Genomic DNA, 6,492 nt, shown 5'->3' with positions numbered 1-6,492 from the left:
CATTGATTCAGTTTTTATATTTAGATCTCTGATCCTTTTGGAGTTGAATAAGAATATCAGTTTGTTCCATGCATCACATACTGCTGTGTTAAAAGACAACTAAAAAATTATCAGTGGCATATTGTAATAAGTGTTTATTGCTCATCCACCTGGAATCATCTAGGAGTCAATGAGGTGCCTCAGCAGGTTTGGGATCAGCTGATCTAGACTAGCTTTTAATAGAGGCTTGCTCCAAGTGGAGTGCTCCAAGTACTCCAAGCAACTTGGCTCTGCTCCATGTGTCAGTCACCTTCCAGCAGCTTAGCAGGGCAGGTTCTCATGGCAACGACCAAGGCACAACAGAGCAAACCCCAAAGCACAGGCTTATTTCAAGCCTTTACTTGTGACATAACTACTGATATCCCATTGGCCAAAGCAAGATACCTGACCCAGTCCAGAGTCAGAGAGGAAAGGCACTAGAAAGCTACATAGCAACAGGTTTGAATATCAAGAGGGGTCAAGAATGACAGCATCTTTGCAGTCTATCATTTCTTGCAGTGTTGTTTAGTTCACTCTAGATCTCTCCTTATTATATTGGGCTTCTTGAAAGAGTCTTTATCACTCACTATCTCCATTTCCTCATCTCCTTTTAGCCCAGTCCATGACAATTTAACTTGTTTCCTGGGTCTTTCCACTAGACCATTTTAAGCAAGGTTGCCAATGGGCTTTAACCTGCTAAATTCAACAGGCATTTTTTTGGTTCTTATTTTCTGAAATAGAACCCGTTAGTTGAGCAAAAGTCTAAGTCATAGCTTGTAGGCAGGTCACAGGTGTGCCAGATATCTTCCCTCAGAAGTGATTTTGCATTCTGCCCAATTTACATGGCAGGAGTAGTGAAACTACTGAGAAACAAGGTTAACTGTGGTCACATCCTTCAAGCTGAAAGAGGAGTCTTGGGCTCCCACCTTCCCAGCAAGCCCAAAGATACCCAGGATTGACTCTGGAGTTCATGAAAGCTTACTGAGGATTCTAGAAAATATCAGAATAGGAGAACCTGGAAAACTGACCTTCCTATCTATTTGGCAAGTGAGACATGAAGGCATTGAAACTTACAGTTTCACTGGTAAGCTAACCTTATTTTTACCCAAGCTTGTGAAGACATACAAATGATCTTCACAGGCTTCCTATCCTATCTGCCTCTATTAACTACTGATTCCTTGAAACTCTCTATTCCCTGGTTATCCTCCTAATTTTCCAACCTGTCTATGGTCTTCCTCTTAGGCTCCCTTTTCTCTGCCTGCCCCTTAAACATTGGGGTTCCTCAGGATTCTATTCCTGTCCATTGCTCACCTGTTCTCCTTAAGCAATGTCAACCACTTTCATGATTTAACCTGAGACTCAATCTGCTTTTCCTCTGCAGCACTTTGACTTAGGGATTGGGGTTGGAAAAACCTCAGGACCAGGTAAGGAACCCAAGGACCAGATGAACTCTGGAGAAATCTTGGTGTGCAGAGAAACCTGGCCCCCAGGAGAAGGAGGCAATAGCCCATGGGATTGTGCCTGTTCTCTCCGTCCTCCAAGGAACAGAGGAAGGACTGAACAAGTGATCTGAGTCTTCTTCCCCCAAAGTCTGAAAGAGCAAGAGATGATCAAGGAACTTAGAGGCTCCTCTGGTACTTTGAAAGATGGCTGAAATTGCCTATTGCTGCATTGTTAACTCAAGGGTTCAAAAAAAGATGCGTGCAGGTATGCATGGCCCAGAGAAAAATATCACCTATAAACCTATCAAGAAAAGAATTTGAGAAAAGACTATACTCTCAAAAAATAGTCAGCCCAGACACTTCAAGATAAAAGGTGATGAACAATAGAAAGAAAATATGGAGTAATAAATATATGCAAATTTATATAAATATACATATATTTATATAGCATTCATAGATATTTTATAAGCACATGAAGTCAAATATGTATTGAAAATGACTACCTGAGGATGTATAACCTTTAAGCCTTATCTATTTTCAAGATCCAAATCTCATGACACCACCACCACCCACACAAAAAGCCTTTGTTAAACTTCTAGTCCAGAAGTGATCTCTCTCCTGTAGTTCCCAAAACACCTTATTTCATCATTGTAGCATTATATTCTCCCTTGCTTTGAAAGTACTTGCCTATATGTCTTATTTGCTGACAAGATTGCAAATGTCCCAATTCCAGCAGCTTTGACCTTGCCATCTGATTCTCTGTATCTTCTACTTAATGAGTTCTTGGTCAGTTTTTGCCAAATTGAATTGTGACTTCAGAATTGAGTCACTGCATGAGTATATATAACCCCCTGGCCAGGGGAAAAGAAACATCAATTATACATTTTTTTGAAGCCTGTGTTGAGTAGATTTGTCATGGCACCTTGCAACCCTACTTCCTTGTTAACACTTGGCAGACTTTACTAAGGTTAATTTAATAGTTTTTTTTCCCATTTAACCAATTTTAGAATTTGCAGTCTGTTATCTGACAGGTTCACATGTGATAGCACCAATCCTTCTGTGAAATATTTCACACATACACAAATGAGTATTTGCAAGTTTGAAATTTTCAGAAAATAGATGGCTCTAAGCAAAAATAAAAATAACTGCTCTCAATTATTTGAAGGTTGTAAGATTCCTGAAATTCATGCCTTATTCTCTGTGTAGAACTTTCATGCATTTTTAGTTTTGAAATAATAAATGCTCTCCCATTTTCCTTACAATAAAATAATATGGAAACACTTATAGATGCAAAATATTGGAGAAAATAAATCAGGAGTTAATCTATTAATACCTTCCTTGTCCCAGAAAGAATTTAAGGAGGTTTACATAAAGTATGACAGGTTATCATATATTAAATCCTGGGCCAAAGGAGAAATAAAACTAAGGGTTGGAAAACAAAGTAGAGTAAGAATCAGGTAGAAATGCCCATTAACATATGCAAGTGGGCCACACATTTGGTTTTGAGGTTTTTAGCCATCAATTTGAAAAGGAAAGCTGGGGGTGAAGGAACACTCACCTGACTTTCTGCACTAACAGGATCTGACCTGTTACCTGTGTATCGGCCAACATGGCCAGTTACCTGGGCAGAGAGGAAACGTTCTTTATGGTTTTAGGCACAGAATGCCAAGAACTGTACATCCTCCATCTGAATCTCTAACAAGCCAGGCCATGCCCTTCACTGTTTCATTGTGTTCTAGTGCACTACTTTGCCTCTTTATCCTGACTGGTTTTTCCATGTATCTCTGCATGTCTTGATTTGCTACGCTAGAGTCTCCTGCTCTATAGGACAGTCTCATAGCATGACAAAACTAGGAGCAGAGACACACTGAGGCAGATGGGCCCCTTTTAGCATAAGCATAACCTGGTAAAACCAAATACTTCAAAGAAAAGAATTGCCCCAGGATTGTTGAAGTGAAATCACAAAGCTGGTTGGAGCTTTCACCAGAGGCCCTTCACAAATCATGATGTGATCTGCCTACAGCTAGAAATCAGATATTTTTTTGCCAATATTCAGAGCCACAGGAACCACACTGGAGATAAAGATAAAGAAAGCTATAAGAATCTGTGTACTGTCTAAAGCCCATCTAAGGATTTTGTACTTGATACTGTAAGCAATGGGCAATGTTGTATTTCTTGACCTGAACCAGATCAAACTTTTAGGCAGGCTGCATGGTGCAGTCTTTGTTTTGATCTCCAATCTCTTTACTTTCTACTGAGAATTTGTGGTGCTCAGATACCTTCCAGTTCCTAGAGTACATGTAGTTCTCCGCGTTCCTATTTGGTTGGCCCATGGTCCACTCTATCTCCCCTTTACTTTCCACCACCACAAACCCTTGTTTATTAATTTTTCTGCATGTTCCTCATGCCTGTTTACTGCTTCTCACCTGTATTTTCCTCTCAATGGGACTGGAAATTCCTTGAAGACAGAAACTAAGGCTGTCTTGCTTACCACATACCCAGTGTCTCAGATATTGCCTGGCACAGAAAATATCTGCAATAAATTTGCTGAATGGATGGACTAATCTGGAGGTGGTTTGTTGGTTTGTTAGCAAAGATACTTGGGACAAGGTGTGGATTCACTCAATAACTTCACATTTGATCACCTTCTATGTACCAGGCTCTGTGTAAGATACTAAGAGCACAAAGGAAAACAGATGTGATACTGCCCTCAGTGAAGCTAAATTCAAGGGGAACAGGCTGTTGTATAAACTAGACATTATAATAGAATTTGAGAAGTGCTATAGAAAGGTAAGCAATGTTAGGCCTGAGGGAGGGAGTGAATAGTTCTGCCCAGGAAGGTCTTGGCAGCTCTTCACCCAGGAGGCTGTTTGAACTGAGTCCTGAAACATGTTCAGGTGTTATGTGCTGTGCATGTCCAGGCATGGCATAGAGGTCAAACACTGGCATGTTCTAGGACCACTGGTCAGTTTAATACTACTATAACTTGAGTGCAAGTCTCATTGAACTTATATATATATTTTTTTTTTTAAAAAAGCAATTTAGATGATTTAACTATTGTGAAAGGAGATGACAGTGGACTAGAAGACAGGAAACAGAGCCTAAGAAGGCAGAATTTCAGCTCAGTGTGAGGAAAAACTTGGGAAAAGTGAAACTCTGTGAAAAGCAAATGAGCAGACTCAGGACAGTGTATTTGTCATCACTGAAGATACATAAATAGGGGCTGTAGGACTGAGAATGTGGGAGAGGAGGGAGACTGTGGAGAGAGTCCCAGCTCTGCCACTTACTAGCTGTGTGTCCCTTAGATGAGTCATGTAGCCCTTCTGTAACTCAGTTTTCTCATCTATAATCACTATCCTGGGAATTTTGATAGTAGCAAGGGAATTTGAAATTCCTTGAGCTTAGAAAAATCACTTCCTGCTTGTTGTATGTCATGGTATTTCTTGTGAAACACTGGATAATTTGCTTGTTTTTGTGATTTCATGTACAGTATCATTTGTGCTATCAGTTAAGATCCAGAAATCACCTAATTTTTAATGAAAAATTTTGTTTTTTTACTAGTTCATCTGTATAATGAGAATAATTATGAGGACTAAAAGAATATTTTTAAAACACAGCTATGAAGGGCACATAGCAAGTACTTTATAAATACTAACATTTAATTCTCATAACTCTTTGAGTCAATTTTATTGCTATTATTTCCATTTTACAAATGTGGAAATCAATATACAGATATTAAATAATTTGTTCAAGATTTTGCAGTTAGCTAATAATGGATTTAAATCTGGCCTAAAGTTTTTCTCTTATCCACTAGACATTGCTGCTTCAAGTGTCCATGGGTCTGTAGTCTTGTGGATTGACCCACTAAGCACTGAGCTAGACAGGTAGTTTTACAAGATAGAAGATTTATTAATATTTCTGCAAATGTATTTTTATTGCTGGAGAATTCAGCCATGGCTAGCATACAATGAAGAAGGATATGTTGTTTTTCATTTGTGTGTGTGTTTCCTATTTTTTGCTAGCTATTAATATATATATATTAATATATAATATTATAATGCTTTCATTTTTACATGAGCAGGCATGAACTCTCCCTGCTGAGCCACCATGGCCCTATATAATGAATTTTTAAATTAACAATACCTTATGGGAGGTCAGGCATATTCTTTTTTGAAATGGAAATCATATTTTATGCTGATTTCTATAAAATAATTTCTTGGGATAAGACAAGTACAACATTATACTTTATTTGATAATTATATAGAATGGAATGATCTACTGAAAAGTGAATAATTATTTTGTATACTCTTCTTACCTCATATGTAATAATTTAGCTGCTTGTAGCACATCCTTCATTTGAACTTTTTAGAACATCTCTCACTTGTACTTTGAAAATATTTTATTTGTTCTCACTATGCTAAACTTTACTGAGGTACCAAAAAAACTCAAGGGTTTCACAATTATAGGTAAATATTGATAAGTAGATCTAGTTGAGTACTAATAACTTAATGTGAACTTAATTTGCTCATATTGTAAATGGGGCATAGTCAAGTTGTAATTAATTTAAGTGAAGGTTTACTGTTCTTATGGTAAATCCTATATTTCAGTGATATTTGTAAATATGATCGAGTAATCAGGATGTTAAAACTGGTTAAAAGTGATAGAATCTTCTTTGTCTTTGTATTCCTGCCACCAGGCATGAGTATATATAACTGGTAAATGTTGAAGAATGAATGAATGAATGGAATAGATGAATAATGACTCACTCTTAATCTGGATCCTTCACTCTATACCAGAGTGTTCTACCTTGATGCTGAAACTTTCTGGTTTGGGTGAACATTTGAATCACCTTAAAAGCTTTAAAAAGTTATGCTCCATATCACACCTGTATCCCCAGAAATGTTTTAGCTGCTAGAGAAATAGCACTAAACAAAAATAAGCAAGTTCCTGTTCACAGCCAGGTGACATTATAATCAAGGAAGTTGGAAAAAAATAACTGTAAGATATGACAGGTGGCATTACAAGCTATGAA

The 6,492-nt window shown here is 37.8% G+C and overlaps 1 long non-coding RNA gene across 1 annotated transcript; it reads left to right on the top strand.

The window, feature by feature from the left end:
• Positions 1-417: 417 nt before the first annotated feature.
• On the top strand, positions 418-1,604 carry LOC143686153 (uncharacterized). Its single transcript, XR_013176937.1, has 3 exons — positions 418-477; positions 868-1,102; positions 1,400-1,604. It is a non-coding gene; the product is annotated as an uncharacterized LOC143686153 (long non-coding RNA).
• The last annotated feature ends 4,888 nt before the right edge of the window (positions 1,605-6,492 follow it).

This window comes from Tamandua tetradactyla, chromosome 6 (genome assembly GCF_023851605.1).
Source record: "Tamandua tetradactyla isolate mTamTet1 chromosome 6, mTamTet1.pri, whole genome shotgun sequence".
Lineage (NCBI taxonomy): Eukaryota > Metazoa > Chordata > Mammalia > Pilosa > Myrmecophagidae > Tamandua > Tamandua tetradactyla.
Note: the sequence above shows the minus strand (reverse complement) of the source record. Positions and strands in the feature narration are given on the sequence as shown.